The following is a 23,135-nucleotide window of genomic DNA, read 5'->3' on the forward strand; positions in this document are numbered from 1 at the left end:
ACAGAGAGAGAGACTTATGATGAAACTAATGTGCTTTCTCTTCTGTGACTAGTTTTAAGATTTTTCTCTTTTATCTGTTTAACTGAATTAATGATGAAAACATAACTTATCAAACCTTGTTGGGTAAAGGAAAATTGCTGGGTGACGAAAAATTTTAGCTTAAAAAGTATATAGCAGAAAAAAACAAAGGCTGAAAATAAATAACCGCTCATGCCAAGAACAAGAGCATGGCAAAGGAATTCAAATGAAAACAGCAGAAGAGAAACAATAAAATAGCAGAAATTATTGCAAAGAGAAAAAAAATGCTATGAAGAAAACCCACCAGTAGAAGGGCAAAACAGAAAGTAGGAAGAGAAGAGAAGGGGAGGGGAGGGGAGGGGAGGAAAGGGAGAGAAAGGTTATCAGACACAAGTACTGTCGTATATACTTGGTGTAGTTCTATTTGGGGGCAGCTACCAAAATCTAGTAATTCTACGTCTAGGAAGGTACTCCATAGACATAACAATAAAAGTACACCAAGGCGCACATAGCAGGATACCTCTGCTATACCGTAGGCAATCACAAGACACAGCAGCTTGTATGACCACCAGCTTATAGGTGTGGGAGGGAGCTGGTCAAATAAATTAGGATCCACTATGTAACAGGGCACTCTATAACCATAAAACACGAAGAAGCTCTGTCTATTCAGTATGGAAAGCGCTCCGAGGTTTACTAAGTGACAGATGCAATAATTCAGGAAGTTGCACATAGCATGACACACTTAAGTAAAAATGTAATAATACATGCTTTGTATATTATGTGTGTATAGTACGTATATATAAAAGGAGTGATAAAAGACTGCGGTGAGTTTTTTTTCCAGTTCCGGGGATCAAACTCAGGACCTTGCACTTGCCAGGCCCTACCGTGAATGTTTTAAGTTTTAAAACTGTGTTACAGTAAGAGACACATTGCATTAATCCCCGCAGAATATTCCCCCTCGCTTTAAACACACTCACCCCATTGTTCTTGCCACTTTCTGAAGCACTTCTGGAAGTCCTCGTTCATGTCTTTGTGAGATATAATAAAAAATACGGTGAATGCTCCCGCCCAGTGCCATCCAACAGAAAGGCAGGTTCATAAGAACATGACAGTGTGTCCTCGTCCATTTTATTCACTGGGTCTGGCACTATGCGACTCTGGCTCCTCCCCAAAGCGAAAATGACCACGAAAGGGAAGTAATTTGAATCAATTTGGGACACCGAGGCAGCCCCATCACTAAACACTCAGGAGAGAGGACTCCAGAGCTGCTTCAGAAAGTGGTGGGAACGATCAAATGATGGGATAAGTATGTTTAAAGCAGGTGGGAGTATCTCAAGGACAGTCAATGGCCATGTGTTTTTGTTTGTTTGTTTGTTTCTCTTTTTTGGTACCAGCGATCAAACTCAGGACCTGTGTTTACCAGACGGGCACTGCGCTGCTGAGCTACATCCCTGGCCCATTGTGTCTGTTATACTGTAGTGTTTTTAAAAATTTAAATGCACATGGTATTTCTTAAGCACTTGCCCAGCGTGTTGCAAACCCTGGATCCCATTCCACACCCACCCCAAAAAAGAAAGAGATGAACACGAACTCTCCCTTCCCTTTAGTCCATAAATTAAACAGATTCTGCCTCTCATCTCCAACAAACCAGAGGAGAGTTCTTGAACAAGCAGGACTCTACGTGGCGCTTTCTGCCCTCAGATGGGTGACTCCTGTCACTCCTGCCCCACCGTCAGCCATGCCCAGCAGGTACAACCCTCCTCTCTGACCTGCCAGGTCGCAATTCGGGCACATTAGGGGCCCTGGCATCAGAAGACACTCAACAGTCTACCGAACACCAGCCCTACAGGGAAAAGAGCTGCCAGCCCAACTTCTGCCTCACTGGAAATGGATTTTTACTTTGCAGTACCGTGTGGAACCGAAGCACCTTTTAGAAATGGTGGGATTTCATACTTCTTTCTTCCTTTGCAAGAGCCAGTTGCAAATGGTGTGACTGGGTGACAGGAAGTCTTAACCATTGGTAACCAGAGCTGGCTCCTGCCGTGCCTCTTCCTGTTCCCAGCGTCCAACCCTCCCTTCCCCTGTGGCCCTGCAATCAAAGCCAGCACGAAATGGAAAACAGTGCTGTACCCTGTGTCTTAACCTATGTGGACAGGCACAATGTCTAACTCTGGGGACATCGCCATCCATCACCGGCCACTGTGGGAGCCTGTGGAGACCATGGCCCCGTGCCCCCTCCCTCAGTACCTGACGGCAAAGTTTACAGTTCTCTCACCTGTGGACCCCCTTTCGCCTCCAGCAGACCAGGTAACATGTGCTGGAGCAGGGGATCTGCCAGACATTGTCAGAGCAATCTACACGTATCAATCCACCTGGCCCTCCCAACAATCTCTGTAGTAATTAACACGGAAATGATAATAACGATATTTCTCCATAGAGTGTTCAGGATAAGTGAACTAATACCTGTAACAAATGTAAAACAGGACTCTGGCTGGACACACTGGAAGGGCACATAGTTTTTCTTTTGCGTTTTAGACTTTGCTGCTTTAATGTACTCTTTCTGGTGCCTCCACCCCAATATTGCCTTGCTCTCTTTCCAGCCTCCTTTGTGCTGTTATTGGGGAATGTATTACAATTCTGGGAAAGCCCGGAGATTGTTGTAGACATATAGTTTTATACCCGTCAGGGGAAGAAGTATGTAATGATACTCCTTCTGTGTAACTGCGTGCATCATTACTTTTGCCGATGTTCTTTCTTCCTTTCATAAGCATTCGAATTCACGTCTGGCGTCACTTGCTATTGGCCCGAAGAACTGCTTTCAGCATTCCTTGTCAAGTTCTTCCTTGACAGTAAGTTCACCTTGGATGTCTTTATCCCACCAACATTTTGAAAGATAAGTTTTGCTGGCTCTAAGACTCTTGGCTCTTTTCTCTCCCAGTCCTTTAAAGTGGTGTCTGCATCCCTTCTCTTTCTCCTTCTTAGCAGTACTGGGAACTGAGCCCAAGGCCTTCACATGGAGCTAGATTTCCAGCCCTTTAAAATTTTTTTTCTTTAAAGTTTGAGAAAGGGGCTTGCTATGTTGCTAAGCTGTCCAGGTGGGGCTTGAGCTTGTGACCCTCCTGCCTCAGCCTTCCAGAGAGTGCTAGAAGTATAGGCTTGAGCCTCCACTTGGCCTCACTCTCTTCCTGACATCGGTGAGGGGAAGCATTTTTCTCTTGCTGCTTGTCGCGACATTTTGACTATGATGTGTTGTGTGTGGCTTACTTCACCTTAACCACAGTTATCACCTCACTTTACAGGTGAGGGGGTGCAGACACAGTAGCAAACCCATTTGTGCAAGTTCTTCTGAACAGAAAGTGGAGGAGCAGGGATTTGAACCCAGGAATCTGGCCCCATAATCTGCTATGCCCAGCTGGTGTTTGCTCATCTCTCAGCCTGGCTTCTCTGGGGCTGCAGACCCCACTGTTGACAGACTGCTTGAGTCCCCACCTTGGGAATGTTCCCCTGGAATGGCAGAGATTCCAGATAGACAAGCGGAGACTTGGACCTAGTTTTTTCCAACATCATCAGCTTTTGACCTAAGCTAAGAGGGCCAAAGATGTCAGGTTCCTTATTCCTTGGGCTTCTGCATCCCTGGTGGATGGACAGGCCAGATATTTTCCCTATGAGACAGTGATTATGCAGAAGGTGGAAGAAGAAGAGGGGAGGAGGAGAAGAGGAGAAGTAGAGAGAGGGAAGTGAAGAGAAAGAGGAGATAAAGGAAGAGGCAGGCAGTGGGTGAGAAAGAGGAGGACAAGGAAACGGTGACTTTTGCTGAACCCTGAGTTACTCTGATCACGCCCAGCCCCGACTCCACAGTTATAGTCAATGTTTATGTCTCAAGAGGGAAACCTCCTTTCCTGCTGATTCTTTCTTCTGGGGAGAAGGGCAGAGGGGGTAGTGGGAGCCTGGGCAGAGGAACCAGTCTGACTTTAGAGAAGCTCTAAGCCCAGCCTGGTTCCCTGCAGAAGACCCGCCCTCCAGAGAGAAGGGCTGACTGTTGCGATTCCTGCAAGACGCTCAAAGGTGGCTTGGCGGGTCACAAAGCACAGGGATGTGTTCTATAAATACCTTCTCTTCCTGCCTCCGGCACACTTGGCTATAAATCAGGAGACTGATGGTATGCAGGGCACCTCCGCCTCTCTCCACTGCCCTGGTCCCTGTCCCTCGTCCACGTGTCTCAGCCCTGCACTATTGGGTCCCAAGGGTCAACTTGAGAAGCTGCTGGGGGCCCAGGAATACCACCCTGGGGCTCTGACTTCCAGACCGCTGTATGTGGGTGCAAAAAGGAAAATGGTGTATGAGCCACTTGGGGGCCAGGGGCAGAGGAGAGAGAGCTACAAAGGGGATGGCGGGGTTCTCTGAGGAGTTAATGCTCAACTTGGTGTTTCTGCAGCTCCGGCCACTTAGTGATTTAAGATAAAAGGGTGTTTGAGCAAACCTGGGGGCTTCTGTGGTCTCGGTTGGTCATGTCCCTGTGTGTAAGGAAGCCCAAGGCCATTTGTGACCCGGAGCAAGGCCACTGGCTCTCCCCCTGTGCCCTGGCTGATGCCTCACGAGTCCAGGAACGAAATCCAGGTGTGTACAGTATTTTAAGGAGATCATAGCATCTCCTGACTGGATGACAGAATTGAAGGCCTAGGGAGGCCCAACTCAGGGCCAAGATAGGGACTTTTGCTCTTTCCTGGGCCCTTGGGAGGTGGCTGACGACAAGGTGGGGAAGCAAGCAAGGAGTTGCTGCTCTCCCTCTTCCTCAGCCAGCGATGCCACCTCACAGGCCTTAGACCACTCGGCATCCAAGTGCATTGGTCTGGAAGAGGGAGCACGAGGCAGGACACGCGTGAACCTCAGCTCGCTGACACTGCCCGGTGCTTGCTCACAGCTCGGTGCGCATGCCCAGCTGGCCCCTGTAGCGTGTGCGTACGGACTATGGGGGGGCAGCCCAGGCTCGATGGTCCGGCTCCCACGTCTGCATCGGCCCCTGCAAGAGCTGGGGCCCTTGGGCAACGTGCTCGGATGCTGAGTCTCCTCAGCAATCTAGGAACCAGCGCGGCGGCACACCCTTGTCAACCCAGCACTTCGGGAGGCGGAGGCAGGAGAACTACAAGTTTGAGTCCCACCGGGGGCAATTTTGTGAGCTCCTGTCTCTAAATAAATAAATGAAAAGGCTGGGGATATGGGTCATGCAAAGGCCCTGGGTCCAATCCCCGGTGCAGTCACAATCATCATCACCATCATCGTCCAGCACGGAGTTTCTTTAGAGTGGTCATGAGGGTGACATGACACACGGGGACAGAGCTGACCACTGAGATGGGTAAGTCCAGGGCAGCAAGGACTAAGCACGAGAGGATGGCTTCTGTAGGGTGGGGGCAGCGGATGAGAAAGCTTGCTGCATCCTTTCAGTCCAAAGCCAGGCTTGGAGCCTGGCTCCAGACGCATAAGGCAGAGGCTGAGGTGGGATTGGGAGGCTCGGGACTTTTCAAAACAGGGAGGCCCAGAACCCTACAGAAAAATGTTAGAGAGGTCAGGTCAGGACCCGAGGGAAGAAAGGGAGTGGTCTGTCCCAGACCCCTCCCAGGAGCCCATGGCCCTGCAGGCTGGGGCAGGACACAACCCTGAGCCCTTACGGTCAGTGGTTCTTAACCTTGGCTTCATGTTGGGATCATTTTGGTTTTTAAAGTACTGAGGTCCCAGCCAATCTGCAGTGGCAGTGGATCTGATTTACTAGGTCTTATTCCCAGTCTCTGCTGCCTCTTGGTGTCACCTGGACAGATTTTTAAAAATCCCAAAGCTGGATTGCTTCCAAGGTCTAGTATAGGGCCGGGGATTTAGCTCAGTGGTTCTGACACAAAAGCGCAAGGACCTGAGTTCGATCTCTGGTACCAGAAAAAAAGACCTAGTAAATCAGATCCACTGCCACTGCAGATTGGCTGGGACCTCAGTATTTTAAAAACCAAGATGATCCCAACATGAAGCCAAGGTTAAGAACCACTGACCAACACAGGGACCCTCACAGGCCTGGAGACATAGGCCCCACACTCATGATTTGATTTCTGTTCCCCTTGGACTAAAACTGAGCTGTCTGATATGGCAGCCACTGGCCTCACGCGGCTCCTGAGCTCTTGAAGTGTGGCAAGTTCAAATTGAGGTCTACAGAAAGCATAAAATATTTACCAGACTTCTAGACTTAGTGTGACAAAAATGTGCAATATTTCCTCAGTGACTCTTCAAATATTCATTACATGTTGAAATGACATACTGGGGTAGCTAAGAAGTATAGTTCAGAAATAACCTTATCCATGTCTTCATACTTTTTTTTTAGTGTGGTCATAGGAAAATTTAAGTCACAATCATGTGACTCACATTCCCTGTCAGACGGCCTGATTTAGTCTTTTCAGCTGAAAAACGTGTTGTTTGTCTCTCCTCCTTGAAGTCTGTTTCGTCTGGTTTTGACAATACTTTGCTTTACCTCATGGTCCCGTTTGTATAGGATTCTTTTGATGGCTAGAATGATGGCAGAAATGGAGAACAGATGGTTGCTAGGGTCAGGGATGGAAAGGGTATAGGGAACAGCCACATGTACATAAAAGGCAACAGGAAGGGCCTGTGGTGAGGGGACATTCTATATCTTGACCTTATCAATGTCGGTATCCTGGTCATGGTATTGTGCTGTCATTTTGCAAGATGTTACTGTCCGAGGACACAGGGCCAAGAGTCTGTGGAGTCTCTCTCTCTTACAACTGCATGTGAATCTACAGTTACCTCAAAACAAAGGTTTAATCAGAAAGAAATCACCTCCAAAGTAGCAACTTCTACATCCTGCTGGCAGGAACATAAAATTCTGCAACTCTTTTGGAAAGCAATTTGGTCGAGGTTTAAGCATTTTCGTTTCTCTTGGTTCCAACAGTTCTACTCTGTGAATTGCTGCCAAGAAAATAAATATAACTGTAAAGTACAAAATACCCAAAGACATTTATACACTGTTGTTTATAGCAGCACACTTATAAGAGCAAAATACTCAAATCCACCAAAATGTATTTCTGTAAGGACTCCAGGAGCTGCTACATAAGTCATCAATAGAAAACGTCGATGAGATAGTGTAACATAAAGTATGGTATAATCAATAGGTTGCTTGTGGATTTGTTTTTTTAAAAAAAAGGAATGTAGAAGAATTAATAGTTTTTTTTTTTGCTAGTGGGATGATGATTCTCTCATTCTTTCTACTTTGCTGTTTATTTTTCTCGATTTTGTTTAATAAATATTTACAAAGTTTTCTTTAAATTATCCAATGACATAATTAGCTCTCTTCTATTGCTGGAATCATTGCTCAACCAAAGGAAGGGCGGGTACCCGCCCCCTGTGGCAGGTCGTGGTGGTGCAGCCTGGAGTCCTGAATTGCCTGGGGAAAGAGCTGCTAACAGAGCTCCCCCGCTGGCAGATTTAGGGCCCCATTCTGGAAAGAAAAATCTGAACCGCCCTGACCTTTGTGAACTCTGGAAAGATACTTAAGCTTTTTCAGCCTCATTCAGAAAAGACATAAAATGGTGTCAATGATGCAATCCCGTACCGGGGCATGATTGAGGGATCCCAGTGACCTACGTATTTTACCGGGCAATACCAAATTGTTTTCCAAAGAAGGTGTAGGACGTCAGAGCTCTCATTTGGTATTGTCACCAAAACCCGCACTTCCATAATTAACAGGGACGCGGAGAATCTTTTATGTCCAGCCATATTTCTGCTCCCTTTTTTGTGGAAATGCCTGTTCATGTCTTTTCCCCATTTTTTTCTATTGAGTTCATCTTTTTTTTCTTATTGATTCATAAGGGTTCTCAAAATAGTCAAGATATTGATTATTGTTGGATTAAAACATTTTCTATGCAGTCCCATAGCCTCTCTATTTACATTCTTTATGATATCTTTTGGGAAGGTCTTTGTATTATTGACTTTTATATGTTAATCTTTTTTTGTTTGTTTGTTTGTTTGGGTACTGGGGATCAAACTCCGGTCCTTGCACTTTCGAGGCAGGTAGCAGAACCTCTGAGCTAAATCCCCTGCCCTTGTATATTAATCTTATAGCTAGTAACTTTGCTAAACAAAAGTCTCTCTAATTTATTGTGTAGATGATCTTGTAATCCATGTACACTAACAGTTTTGTGGTTTTTCATTCTAATTTTTATATGCCATATTTCTTTTTCTTATCTTGCCATACTACTTAGGAATTTGGGGACATACAAAAGATGATAATGACATATTTGTCTGACTTAGAAAAGGATGAGTCTAACATTTCACCATTGAATTGGTATTTGTTGAACTGCGGTGAATAAAGTCAAGGAAGCTCTCCACTGTTACTAGTTTAATAAGAGGTGTTTCGTTTTGCCGTCATTGAATTCTGTCATTTTTCTGTACTTATTGAGGTAATATTTACTGAGATAATAAATTTAATAAAATAATACATTTTATAAAATGATACATTTAATACAATTTAATAAAATTTATTGAGCTAATATTTATGTTCCCTTCTTTATTCAATTAACAAGGTAGATTATATTGATAGATTTTCTGAAGTTAAACTACTCTTGCATTACTGGATATACCTTCCCTTTGGTCTGTCATTTTCCCCTGTTTGGCGCCATCATCAGGGCTGTAGCAGAACCACAATGAGACAGCATTACGCACACACTGGGAGGACTAATACCAATATGGGTATGGTAAGTGTTGGCATAAATATGGAGCAACCGGAACTCCCTTTCATTGTTGGTTAGAGGGCAAGATGGTGCGACTGCGTCTGAAAGTGGTATTGAAGCTTCTGATACAGTTAGAAATGCTCTATGTGAAATGGCCACATTTCAAATCACAAATGGCCACACCTATGTGAGACTTCCAGATGTCCAAAGCTCATGAGTGTATAAATACACTGTGGTGGGCAGAGTACGACTCAGCGATAAAAAGGAACAAATGTCGGATACAGAAAACAACATGGGCAAATTTCAAAAGCATTATCTTTTGTTGTTGTTGTTGTTGTTTTTTTTTTTTTTTTGAGACAGGGTCTCACTATGTAGTTGAGACTGACCTGAAACTCACTATGTAGCCCAGGCTGGTCTTGAACTCATACGGATCCTCTTGCCTCAGCCTCCTGAGTGCTGGCATTACAGGTGTGCACCACCATGCCTGGCCAAAAGCATTATCTTAAATGAAAGCATCTAGATACAAATGATGACATAGTGTACGATTCCCTTTATATGAAACTACAGGAAAAGCAAGACTCCAGGAAGAGGAAGCAGATCAATGATCACCAAGGATAAAAAGCTGATCAGAGAGCAGGGGGTTGCAATGGGACACAAGATATTTTTGAAGTGATGAAAATATTCTGCATCGTAATCATTCTCATTCCGAAAATTGGTGAGTTTTATTATATTTGAATCACAGTCCCTTAAAGGTTTGGTAAAAATTGCCAGTAAACCACATGGGCCTATTTCCTTTTGTGGATATAGTTTTACGTTTGCTTCAATTTCCTTACTGGTTATAACCTGTTCCATTTTTCTAGTCTTTCTGAGTTACTTTCCAGGAAGTGATCATATGCACATAAACTCATGATATTCTCTTCTGTGTTAAAGATTCTGACTGCATACATAACTTTGGTTTTTTTATTTCATTTCTAATATTTTGTGTTTTATCTCTCTTTTTTCTTATGTAATAATGCCACTATTTTGGCTGTTGCATTAACCTTTTGAAAAACAAAATAACAAGCTCTGGATTTGTAATTCTTTTTTACTCCATTGTTGATGACAAGTAACCTGCCCTCTCCTATTAATAAGGTTTCTCGTCCTCATCCTTCTATTGTCTCCTTGATTATTTTTAAACACTGAATTTATTTACAAGACTCCGCAAACTGCTGTACAATCACATTCTGAAGGTGCTAATTTCCCCATTTGCTGTCTGTGCCTCAAGGTAAACCATGCCCATATATGGTTTGTAATCTTTAGTATGAGCTCACCTTCAGCAGGGCTTTTGTTTCCCATGGGAATCCTGTCTTCAGGGTCCTAGAGGAGTCCCTGGAAAGCAGTTTTGATTCAGCTGGGTGAGCTACAGGTTCCCTTAGTTCAAGCCATGTTTACATTATACTCTGAGCTCTGGGTTCACTCCGTCCTTGTTGCTAATTTATACTCCATACCTAGGGGCGTCCTAGTTGTTGCCTTTTGGTTTTGGAGGAGACATTTTCCCTCTTCCTAGAGCATCTGGAAAGAGCTAAGACCCCAGAAGCTTCTTGGGCTGGGAGTTGCCAAGTTTCTCACTTCCTACAAGTGATGGGGTCACAGTGTCATCTTGTGACGCAGGCCCTATCGTCCTGTCCCTGGTTAGGCATTAAAATTCCATACTTGAGCTGCTATGGCCCATATATGAACCCAAGAGCCCTGGCCTCCTGAGCATCAGTTCCCATGGTTAAGGCTCTGGGTCTGAGTTCCCAGGAGATACTTTCTTTCTTATAAGTCAACTATTTATTTTAAGGCCTTCATAGGAGATGGCAGTTGGATGACCGCATGGAAGTTGACCTTACTCTGGTGCCCAAAGTAGAAGTTTCAAATTCAGTACATGGCCTCATCCTCATGTCTTCCTAAGGGGTGCTTTGAGACAGCTCTTCCGCTCCTACCCCACATTGTGTAGTGACAGAGAGAAGGGGAGACTGTTCCCTCCCTCCCTCGCTCTCTCCCTTCTTTCCTTCTTTCCTTCCCTCCCTCCTTCATTCCTTCCATTTTCCTTTCTTTTCTCCCTTCCTCTCTTCCCCTCTCTCCTGTCTCTCTCTTTCTGTTGTTTTTTAAGACACGGTCTCATTATGCAGTTTAGGCTGGTCTCAAACTCGCAACAATCCTCCTGCCTCAGCCTCTCAAGTGATGGGATTATAGGCGTGCTCTTTCTCTCCTGTATACTTCCTAGTGTGCTGCCATGAGCACAGATTATTTCTCCAGTTGTGTGTGTGTGTGTATAAATAAATATCTAGCACATACATATTGCATACATATAATGTATAATACATGTATAATGCATATAAATATACATGTGTTTTATGTATTGTAGATGTATATTATTGTACATATATGAACTTTAATTTGAAAAATTAACTAAATTTTAATTAATTTCGGCCCTCTGTATTCATGGATTCTGCATCGATGGATTCAACCAATACCACACAGAAACTATCTGAAAAAAAAATTGCATCTGTACTCATTGTGTAGATTCTTTTCCTTGTCATGGTTCCATAAATGAGTGTAACACTTTACCCAGACTTACGCTATCTGAGGAATTATTGATATCTGCAGATGATTTAAAGTGCACAGGAGAGTGTGCACAGCTTATGTGCAAACTCTGTGCCACTTTATCTCAGGGACTTGAATATCTGGGGATTTTGTCATCCTTGGGGGTCCTGGGGTCTGAAGCCCCCCATACAGAGCGATCACTGCTCACTGCATATGCATTGTAAAGCAGAGCAGCTCCACAGCAGAGGAAGCCAACAGTAAATTTCTTCCCCTCTCCCCAGGACAGATTTTCCCTACTTCTTCCTGGGGCACAAGCCAGCCTGGCAATGTTCTATTTTCTATTTTGCTTATTTAACTGTGTCCCATATACACTGCTAAGTGAAGAGCTCAGTCCCGTGTTGAAGGGACCACTGACCTCTGTGTGCAAATGTCCAAGTCATATGAAGGTCTCAGCCTGTTACCTGGGTCCACAAGCCTCTCCCATCGATGTCAGGCCCAGGCCCAGAGGCATCACAGGAGAGGGTGCAACCAACTCCAGGAACGGTGTGCCGGGAAGACAGACCTGAGACAGAGCCGTTCTCGGGAAGCGAACTCATTATCAGTTTGTGTTCTCAACTTAGCCAAAGTATTTATGATCACTAAACTCAGGTTCAGGATAGACTGACTGCCGGAGAGCTCTCCTGGGACCCACGTCTCACAGGAACAAGATGGAATTCTTCATCTTCTTACTTCCTTCCTTTCTGGACCTGACTGTGATCATTCTAAACTGTGACTTCTAACCATCTGACCCCATAAAGACTGCACGCTCAGGGGGCTGGAAAGACAACAGATGAGTCATCAGGCAGAGGGGAACCACACAGCGAAGAAGTGTTTGGTGATCGATTGCACTGACCTTGACCTTTGTTTTATCAAATGTTTTCATGTGGGTTTGTGATCTCTCTGGCTCCTTCACCCAGGCCTGTGATGGTGACATTACGGGTGGCGTGATCTACCTCACGAGGGTGGGGGAATAGAGGCTGAGTGCTTCCTCATCCCAGGAGGCCCAGGCGGGATTTGATTTGTGACTTCAGGGTCCTCAGCCCGTGTTCATGACAGTCATCATGGGGGCTTTCCCGGGGAGACCCCAGAGCAGAACCTCTGGGCCAATCAGCAGGAAGGTGCAGTTCAGGAGGCAGGGCGGGGGCGCCCAGGGCTGGGGGGCTCCCTGCCATCACTCCCCCAGCGTGGGGACACCGCAGATGGGCATGGTGAGGTCCCTGCAGCCTCCCGCTCCTGCCTGCATTCCTGTCCTGGCTGGCTGGCTGCACCTCCTCTGTCTCCCCTGCCCCAGCAGTCCCTGGGCCCCGGCTGATGAGTGCCTCTCATGTTGCCCTCTGCAGTGCGTTCATCAGGAAGGAGACAGGCGTTCCGGTCCGGAGGGGAGAGAGTGGGAGCGAGGAAATCAATAATGGAGAATGATGGCCCTATGCTGTGCCTCCCCTATTTTATTTCCCTCTGCAGATGCAGGAGGAAAGAGTGCTGGCTACAGTTTTGATATTAATTGATCTTGAAGCTGGGTGAACCCAGCGATGCCCCTTTAATGGCCCGCTTTCGCCTGCTGGCTCTGGGGCTGACAGCAAGCTCTCACTCAATGTGCATCCGGGGCCAGCATGTCCACAAGCCTGGCTTCTCCCCGCTCCCACACTCATACGGCAGGGTCTGAGCCCAGGCCATCGGGATTGGGGAGAAGGTCAGAGGAGGAAAGCCGCAAACTCATCTCCTTGCCAAGCAGCTCAAATGCCTTCAGACCTGGGCTGACATCTCAGGGCATGAACGGCATGATCAGCTGTGAACCACCCACACTTCAGTCTGAACTCGGAGAACCTGGTCCTCAATCGTGATAGTTACAGCTGTTCCAGGGACACTGTGAAATGCGCCAAGTCTGGGGTCTGGCCCAGGTCTGGCACTGACTCAGCTGCTGTCTGAGTGGAGCTGCTGCGGTCTGAGTCTCCGGCCCCCCGCTGATCTGCCTGTGTTTGCCAGCAGTACACCCCCGCCTGGAAACCTCAGTTAACCCCTTGGGCCCTCCATCTTCTCACACTTGCTCCGATTTCACACTTTCCGGTGGAGGTGCTGAGACAGTGGGACATACCAGCACAGGTCGGGGCTTGGTGCCATCCCCACACGTGGCAGCTGCTTCCCCTTCAAGCTTCTGGAAGTTTCCAGCGGGAGGAGAATAAAGGGATGACTCTAAGACCTCAGGAATTAATTGGACCCTGCAGGGAGTTTTCAGAGAGGGCAGCAATGACAGCAGAAGGTGCAGAGGGCCCAGTGGGGTCCAAAAACCACCACGGGCCAGGCACTGAGGTCTGAGCTGGGGACACAGGTCTAGGGATAGCAGCCCAGCCCCTGTCCTCAGAGAACCAACTCCCCAGGGTCACTCGTACCCCAGCCGGAGGCCGTTTCCTCTGTGCCTTCGAGGAGGGACGGCGAGGGCCCCCCAGCAAAGAAAGTCTGAAGTTCGGGAGGACCTGCCACCCATGAGGGAGGGACTTCTTCAGGTCACGCAGGGTTCTGTTCCAAGTGTTTGCTCTCTGTCAGATCCACCACTTAGCAGCTGACTGACCTCGGCTAGCTCACTGCACGTTTCACGCCTCGGTTTCTGCATGTATCCAGGAGGGACGCAAAAGATTGGAGAGTAAAGTGCCGGATCTGTTTGGTGTGGAGGAGTGGAGGTGGACCACGGACAGTGGCAATGACAGATGGACTGCTTCACGGATGTTCAGGTTGACTTCCGTGAGGCTGGGATCTGGTCTGAAGCAGCAGGTCCCTGGGCCGTGGCCTGGAGGGTTTATCTCTTCCCTGCTCCACCCTTCTCTCTCTCCCTGTCCCAAAGCCATGCCACGAGCCGCTTCTCCTCTGCCATGCTGCCCTGCCTTGGAACAGCCATTGATGGACTGAAAGCCCTACAAACCCCAAGCCAAAATAAACCTTTCCTTCTTGAATCTGCAGGTGTCAGGGTGGGGGATTTAGCTCAGTGGTTCCGCTGCCTGCCTTGCAAGCACAAGGTCCTGAGTTCGATCCCTGGTACCACACACACACACACACAAACACACACACACAAACACTCACAAAGTTGTGGGTGTCAGACATTGCGTCTCAGTGATGAGAAAGTGACTATGACAGCAGTGGATGGAGCACTCTGTGGACAGCCGGGAATGTGGCTTATTATGAAGCACACAGGTAGGATTCCTGCCCTTGTCTGTGAGAACCTAACGTCTCTCACCACACCACTCCCAACCCCACACCTGGGAAGGGCCTCTGGCTTGGGGTTAGGGCAGCAGCCAGACCTGGCAGGGAGGCAAGGACAGGTTAGGGCTAGGGGCCAGGGTCCCTTCTGTGGCTGTTGGTCCACAACAACACAGGAAGCTTAGGTCAGGCAGATGCCTGAGACAAGGAGGAAGAACAGCGGGGAGCTGTCTACTGCTGTGACCCTGCCCCCTGGGCCTTTGGCCCCTTGGCGTTGCCCCTTTCCCTGCTGTGGAGGCTGGTGGGGCCCTCTGAAGCCCATCACACACAGCCCACCATGGTCTGGACTTGGGCTCCATCAGAGACAAACCTTGCGTCCTGTGGAGGCAGCTGGCCTGGGCTCGATGTGCCCCCTCCCCTGGGCACTGACATCATCTGAGCAGAGCCAAGTGAGGTCAAGCCAGGTCTCTGCAGCCTGTCCGAATGGGTGCAGGCCACTCACCAGGGAACAGCTGCCTACTCTGAGATCAAGTAAGAGTTTTGCAAGGAGTCACCTGCCATCCATGCATGTTGGCACACCCCTGTAATTCCAGCATTCTGGGAGGCTGAGAAAGGAGAACTGCAAGTTCTAGTCCAACCTGGCAATTTAATGATTCGGTGAGAGCCTGAATCATTTTATTTAAAAACAAACAAACAAACAAACAAACAAACAAAACAACCCAGCTGGGAGTGACGAAGCGCTTGGGTTCAATTCCCAGCACCTTGTATACCCAGAATGTTACCTTCCTCCTGGGGCCCTGGCTGGGGATGGGTGGGGTATCTGGTTGTACTGGGCTGATGGTCAGATGTGCAGGGTCCCTGTGTTTAAACTCTGGCTCTGGGAGAAGTTGTTTAACTGTTCTGAGCCTCATGTGCTCATCTGTGAAATACATGTGACCATACCTTAAAAGTTTTTCAGGAAGATAAGTTTCAGGGGGGGAAACAGGGAAACAGAAATCCTTCCACTTTGCTAGTGGATAATAGTTTTTCCACATTACGCAAAAGGACTGAAAGCAGGTGTTCAATACTTGCACAAGGATGTTCACAGCAACACTCCTAACTGTCACCAACTGTCCACCAAATACTCACCAGCCAATGAGCGGATAAGCAATGCGGTGGAATACTATTTAGCCACAAAGAGGGGTGAAGTATTGACACGCACTGCAGCAAGGATGAACCTTGAGAATGTGAGGCTACACGAAGGAAGTCAGCTGCAAAAGGCCACACGCTGTGCGAGTGTGATTCCACGTGCACAAACTCGTCCTAAAAGGCAAAGCTTTAGGGACAGGCAACAGATTAGCAGCTGTGAAGGTCTCGGGGAACGTGGGAAGGAAGAGCGACTGCTCAGTGGGGTACATTTCGCTTTGGGGTGACAGAAATGCTTCACATAGCGGTGACGGCTGCACAGTATTTGAACGTACTAAGTATCACTAAATCATACACATCCCAGACGGTCAAAATGGTAGGTACCATACCACGGTAGCCCCGCATGTGCTGACATCAAAGAACATGGATCCACCATGACTTCAGGGCTACGCAGCACGCATGAGCACGCAAGGATGGTGGGGGTGGAGGAGGAGGAGCTAGAGGAGGCAGGGCGACGTGTTGGCATGGAATGGGGCCCGAGGTAGCTGCTCTGTAACCCTAGATATCCCTCAGCTCCTCATGCTGGGTCAGGGTTAGGGAGAGGGTCAGGGCGAGGGTGAGACAAAGTCCTGGAGACCACTGGTTATACAATGTCTGTCAAGCCCCTTTAAATTTTATCATCACACCAACCTAATGTCGTAGGCACTCCTTGCCTCATCATAGGTTTAAGGAAACCGAGGCTCACAAAGGCAAAAATCATGTGTGCAAGGTCATATGGAGTGGTCAAGCTCCAAACTGCAAGTTCTGTGTCCACTGCCCAGATGGGGGGCAAAGGGCTCCTGATGAATGATCTGGGCTTGAATTCCCAAGCTGATGGTCACCCACACAGCACATTCCTGATGTGAAAACAGCTGGATGGACTCTGAAGAGGTGTCCGCAGGGTTAAACTCCGAGGAGCTCATCAAGAACTTCGCACTTGATAAGCATCACCCCACTGTCCACTGCTTCCTCTTCACGGGAGAACTCGTAATGGCCCAGGCTGCCCCGTTGCCCGGCTCATTAATCCAATCTCTCTTCCCTAAGTCGGGGTGTCCCTTCCTGCTCAGCTGTTCCCCCACACTAGGCTGTAGGCAGCCAGATCTTTCCTCAGCTGGAGAACCTCCTGTGGGACAGCGATTTCCTCCCTGCACCGCTACCACCAGGATGGCCGCCAGGGGGCTCCCACCCAGGTAGGAGCAGCCCCTCTGCCTGCCTCTGCCAAAGCTCCTGAGGTCCAGGTACTGGGCCAGGACTGCAACATCCCTGCCCAGCTGTGGCTGCGTCCCAGGCAGGGAGCCCAGGCTTGAATGCTGGGGAGCACGGGGAACCCCTAGGTGGCTGGCACCTCATGCGAGTGAAGTCCACCCAGGATCTCACCGGACCTATCTTCTTTTCCACCAGCTCGGATTCACCCTCTGGATATGCAGAGTCTTGTTTCCTAAACATTCTGGCATAAATAGACACTACTGCAATAACCAGGACTTGCCTGAGGCCTCTGGTCAGCTCCCCCTTTTCACCTGAGCAAAAGAAACTCACAAGCTTTGGCCTTGAGGAGACCTGGATTCGAATCCTGACTTTACCACTTAGGAACTAACTCTGAGCAGTTGCTCTGCCACTCTGAGCCCTAGGCTCCTCATTCAAAGTTTCCATTATTAGCAACAACAAAAAAACAAAGCTACACAAGGCCCCTCCCAACGATGCTATTATTTTCTGTATTTAACCTTGAGGAAAGCTCAGGCAGAGCGAGCAGGGACTTGGTGGTCGAGGTCACTCTACAGTCATCCTGGAGGTCAGATGCAGACCCATAAGACCAGGACACAACCTGCTCACTGCCTACTGGCTCTGAGCGCCCACCCTACCCTGCCCTCCTCCTCCACAGGTCCCCTGCTCAACCTGCTGGGCTGTGGGCCATGGGGGGTGTGGCGCCCTCTTCTGGCCTTCGCTTTTTGTGTCATAAAATAGTTTTTCTACATCCCAGCACGGCTCCCTCTGATGGCGGTGCCTTGTGTCCAGATTTCTTTTCAAGGAATCATTGCATGTTGAGCTCCAGGCTGGAAGGCTTGCAGACTTGGGGCCAGAAAGCTCGACACATAGTCTGAATGTCATACGTAGGTATGGAGACAACAGATCCTCTCTTCCATCCCATTGCTCTGCAGACGGAAAGCAGAATGGGGATGTGCCCAAGTCACACGCAGTGAGAGCACCCGGCCTTGACCTGGATGTCCCCATGACCACGTCTAGGCCAGGGCTCCTCCTTCAGGGCCCCCTGGGCAGGAAGCAACCCTGCTGCGTGAGATTGGGTGGATGCAGAAAGGCCCACTGGACGTCATCTGTAGAGAGTCCAGGGAAGGATGGGGGACAGTGGGGTTTGGGGACGTCCTCCTGAACAGGGCCTGTCAGCAGAGTCAGATGGCGAGGGCACCCCAACATCCTCAGACAGCACGGAGGGCACAGACCCCAACAGCAATCCGCCTGGGGCTCAGGCAGGAGCAGGCACTTCTGGGCAGGCCATACCCCTCCTGAGAGGGCCCTCACTTTTTGGAACTCATGCCCACACGCCCATCTGCCCAGCAGTCCTGGAAGTGTCCTTCCTGGGCATCCGGTAACCTGGGGCTCAGGCAGGAGCAGGCACTTCTGGGCAGGCCATACCCTCCTGAGAGGGCCCTCACTTTTGGGAACTCATGCCCACACGCCCATCTGCCCAGCAGTCCTGGAAGTGTCCTTCCTGGGCATCCGGTCATTACAGACCATCCTCAGGGCAGCCTGCACTACACGGGGAAAGGGGAAATTCACTGTGGGCTACCAGCAGCTGCCTCTTCTTCAACCTCTCTGGGGTTTCTGCCGCCGTGTGCGGCTCGAACAGCGAGAACCTGCCTGGCAAGTTAATCATCGAGACTCTTCGACCTAGAGGCTTAGGCTGGGGCGACAAAGTGTAGGGAATGAAGCCAATGTCAGCGGCCCGTGCTTACACAGAACTTTCAGTTCCACTGAGCCTTCGCTCCCAGGAGAAGCCATGCTGGCCTCACCGGAGCAAAGCCACAGGGTGAGCCTGAAGCCAGGGACACAGGATGGGTGAGCTCCCCTCAGCTCTCTTCGACCTCCCAGGATGCTGACCTTGCCCTCACCATCTGGCGCTACTGCAGCTCCAGAGGCAGATGTGCAGATCCAGAACAAGAGCCTGCTGCACACGCGCGCACAGGTAGGGAGGTGACCTGGAGTGCTGAGGGCAGATGCCTCCTCCTGCCAGTGGGGGAGCAGAGGGGCCCACTGTCCCTGGGGAATACAGCAGCTCGGAGAGTTGTGGACTTGCCTTAGGCCACACAGAGCTTGCAGAGGGCTGAGCTGGGATTTGAACTCAGCTCTTCATGGTTACAGTTTAGTGTGAGACAAAGCAGGAACTGTCCAGGTTCATGTCCCAGCTGTACCTCCCAAGCGCCTTCACCCTTCTTGGCCTTGCTTTTCCTTATTGGGGCATCAAGTAAAGAGATAACAGCTACCTTATGGGACCACTGTGAATGTGTGTGCAACAGCAGTTGGGATGGTGCCTGCACCTTGCAGGTTGTGGGCGCTTACCGACATCCTGTCTCCTAGAGAGAAAGCTCACGGTCCTCAGCCTTCCGAGGCCACTGTCCCTACTTGCTTATGCTGCCCAGCGGCTCCACCTCCTCTGCCTTGTTCTGTAACTTCCTTTCCCTGCTGCTGCCGCTTGCCAAGACCTTCCCAGGTCTCTGCCTGCCTTGCTCCCTCCCCTCCTTCTCTCTCTGCCAAAGTAGGTTGCTCGCTAGGCCTTTCCTCAATCTCCCTTCTTGAACCGGCAGCCCCACCACACCCGCACTCCCTGCACTCTGACCCTGCTTTATCATTCTAGCGCTTGTACCATGCAGCTGGCTCTGTATTTCATGTCTTTAGAATATTTATTGGTTGTCTCCCTCTTTAGGATTTTCCTCCTGAGGGAACTGGATTGATTTTTTTCTGTTTGACTCGTAGACATATCCCAAGTAATTCCAACAGCAGGCTGGTTCTGGCAATTCCTGGGGACATTTTCGGTGGTCACGACTGGTTTTGTTGTGTGTGGTTGCTACTGGTATGTAGTACGGTAGAGACCAGGGGTGTTGCTGAACACCCCACAATGCACAGGACAGCCTTCCCACCATCAAACCAAAGAATAAGTCAGCCCCAAGTGCAAGTGGCCCCACAGTTGCAGCCCTGTCTTAGCTCAGCAGTCGGCACACTCATAGTAGGTGTTGCGAAAGAAACAAAGAGATGCTACCATCATTGTCATGGTCATTATTATTTCAAAACAGATATAGTCAAGAGTAACCCTTGAGAATGGTCGTTTCTTGGGAGCTGATAGCAGTAAGTCACACTGGTGGCCTGTCACATCTCCCTCTTGACCAGGGTCTGCCCTCCAGAGCACCCAGACAGGGATGCAAACTGCTCGTCATCAGACTGTCACGATCAGAACCAGTCCCGGCTAACCGGTGCCCTGAGGCCCAGCGATGCTAGCTCACCCCTCGCACGATGAACCTGACCCCCCCAGCCTTGGCACCCAACACTCGTCCCCCTACTGAAACGCTCTGGATCTTGTGCCCAGCTGGGCAGGGAAGCACTACGTTAAGCCACTCAGGGTGACCCTGGCAGGACCCTGCGACCCTGCAGCCTCAACCCAGGAGCCCCTGTTTTTGCTTCTCTCCAGAAAGGGATCTAAGAGGGATGGAGAATGTAGGGCACCCGGGAGGCTGCAGGGCTGAAACCTCCCCGAGCGCAGCACATCCCGGGCAGGGGCTACTTCCTCATTCTGCTGACCTAACAAATTGCCATGGACAATTTTAAGCAGCCGGTGTGACAGCCCTGGCTCCAAATGTGAAGAAAGCCTCCTTATAGCACCGTCAGTGCCTGCCTTGCGGCTGTACCTGTGCCTGGGAGGCAGGGGAAAGGGAGGGCGTCTTCCCTGCTGCAGAAGCCCCGCCCCACCCCAGCAGTCAGACACCTGCTTCCCCACTTTGCAACAATTTCCCTTGGGTTCCCCGCCTTCCCTGCCTGCTGTCAGCCCCTGCTTTGTCTTCCCAAGCCTCTCCTCCTCCCCCGGACTTCTTGGACTTCGCAGCTGAGCCTCTCACTGCAGAATGCTGAGGCTGGCAAAGTCTTGCCTCCTCCCGACAGCACTCCCAACTTCTTCTCTCCTCCCTTCTGTTCTTCTATTGTCTCCTTTTCCTCTGGAAGGTCCTGAGACCCAGTTAAAAAGTCACTGGCGCTGAGATGTAAGGGATAAAGGAATGCGCCTCTAATGGAGGAATATAAGGCACCAGACAGCTAGGTTTGGGGAGAAGGGATGGGTGGGCCAGAGCTTTTCTGGGGCCCCTAAAATCACAAGCACACGGCCCTAATTCTGCCGGAGTAAAAGTGGCCGCACACCCAGGACAGGACGACAGGACAAGTACAGGCTGAGTGACCTCGTGAAAACGAGCCTGGGGACGGAAGTGCCAGCTTCCCCCGGTGGACGGGCATGGCACAGACTGGGTTACAGCCCCATCCTCTCTCTGAGAATCTGAACGGTGTCTGTGAACTACTCCGCTACAGAATGAACACCACATCGCCCGGGCCTGAGGGTGCAGGAGGCCTCCTTGCTGCACGGTCACCTCCCCAAGTCCAACATGCAGGAGTCAGGCTGAGGGCTGGACAAGGAGGGGCTCAACAAGTAGCTCAGGACCCTCCCAGGGAGGTGGCCAGTCATCTGTGACCTTTGTTCTCACAGCACCCCGCTGGCTTTTCACTGAGGACACTAAGCTTCCAAGTGGTTTTGTGACTTGGCCTGGGCCCCATAGTTGTTTGGTGACCCAGCTGGGACTGAAACCCACCCCCGCAAATTGCCCAGGCCCAGACCATGAAGCTCTGACCCACTTGCCAGGGGTGTGACCCACCCAGATGCTGGTGGGCCACGCTGCCAACACACTGCCAACAGCCACAGCTATGGCAGGGCCCCTTCCCTGTCTTCAGTCACACGAGACCCGTGGAGACGCGGTGGCTTTCAGCACACACAGCCCCCGGCCACTGCACCAACTTCTGCACTGTGAGAGGGAGGTGGGTTTTGGGGGGGTGCAGATCTCTCCATTTTTAGCCATCTTGGGGTCCCTCAGCTACTCCAGGCACCACATCAGCAAAGAAGTGAGACACAGCAGGGCCTCTCAGCAGACAGGACAGCGGCAGGAGGAGTGAAGCTGTCACCCCAAGATGCCCAGGTGCTGAGATGCCTGGAACCCAGCATATCAGCTGCAGGCCAGAGTCCCCCACTCCCAACCAGCGCAACCAGGCAAGGGGGGCAGGTTGAGTGGCCAGAACGAGTCCCATCTTGTATCCCCTGGGATGGGGTGAGCAGGAGCCGGCCTGGTGACATGGGCCCTGCTCTCCCAATCCCAGTAGCCCAGTGCAACGCGGGTGAGCCCCTTCGCTTCTCTGAACAAGAGACTTCCATCCATCACAGGGGCCACGGGCGTGCGTGGCAGGGTCAGGGGGAGCACGTGGCTCTGGCCAGCAGGCAGAATGCAAGCCTTTTTGCTCCCCAAATGGGTACCCTGCAATCAGCCTCCAAATCCCTTTCTGTCGTCCCAGGTAAGGATACCTCGATTTCACTTTAAAATATTTTAACAAGCTGCCTCTTCATCAATTGCCAAATTAGGCTGAAGGCAAAGAGGCCACGTAATTAAAACGAGGAGCTTTGGCGTGGCCGTGGAAATGTTTTGTTCTGTGCCTGCCTATACCCGGTATCTGCATCTTCAGCGGGTCCCCATTTCCCCTGCCCCCAGGTCCCATCCCTGCTTGGGGACATAAGGCTGTGACACTTTTTCCTACCAACTCGCCCGGGGCATGGGACGTCCTGATGGTCCTGGAAGCCAGGTCGGATGAGTCCAGGAAAGCAGACGTCCCTGGCCAGGACTGGGAACTCAAGAGGCCCCCCACGGGCTGTGATAAGCCCGGAGCTCGATCTGCAAAGAGGGACGCCCCAGCTCAACAGGTTGTTGGAGCATTAGCCCTTATCATTTCTGCCGACCCCACTCAAGTCTGTCGTGGGAGTCTGGAGTGGGCAGGCTGCAGTTAGCGCCTGCAAAGAGGAGGGTCATCGCCTCGCCCAGGCACGCACGCACACACACGCACACACACACACACACACACACACACACAAACACTCACGCCTGCCCCTTCCAGGACGCACCCACGCGCCCCTGTCCCCGGCTACGCGGTGACAGCGACCCAGGCACCGCGAGAGCTCGTCCTCTCCCGGACCCCCAGGAGGGGACAGCAGGTCTCTCTCGGTCTCTCGGGCTCTTACCTCGCGACCACCGACCTCGGGTCGTGCGTCCCTCGCTGGATGGGCGCGCGGGTCGGGAGGTACCGCGCCGGCTGCCCGGAGCCGGTCCCGTACGATCCGCCGGAGAT

At 50.3% G+C, this 23,135-nt stretch overlaps 1 protein-coding gene across 2 annotated transcripts in view; it reads right to left on the bottom strand.

Annotated features, from left to right (window-relative positions):
- The window catches only part of Cacng5 (calcium voltage-gated channel auxiliary subunit gamma 5), a 41,737-nt gene extending 18,608 nt beyond the window's left edge, over nt 1-23,129 (bottom strand). For both annotated transcript variants that reach the window (XM_010616804.3, XM_033767465.1), the window contains exon 1: nt 23,029-23,129. The gene's annotated coding sequence lies outside the window, so the exon portion shown is untranslated. The remainder of the gene's footprint in view (nt 1-23,028) is intronic.
- Nucleotides 23,130-23,135: the final 6 nt, after the last annotated feature.

Source organism: Fukomys damarensis, unplaced genomic scaffold (genome assembly GCF_012274545.1).
Source record: "Fukomys damarensis isolate Sample0158 unplaced genomic scaffold, DMR_v1.0_HiC HiC_scaffold_23, whole genome shotgun sequence".
Taxonomy (NCBI): Eukaryota; Metazoa; Chordata; class Mammalia; order Rodentia; family Bathyergidae; genus Fukomys; species Fukomys damarensis.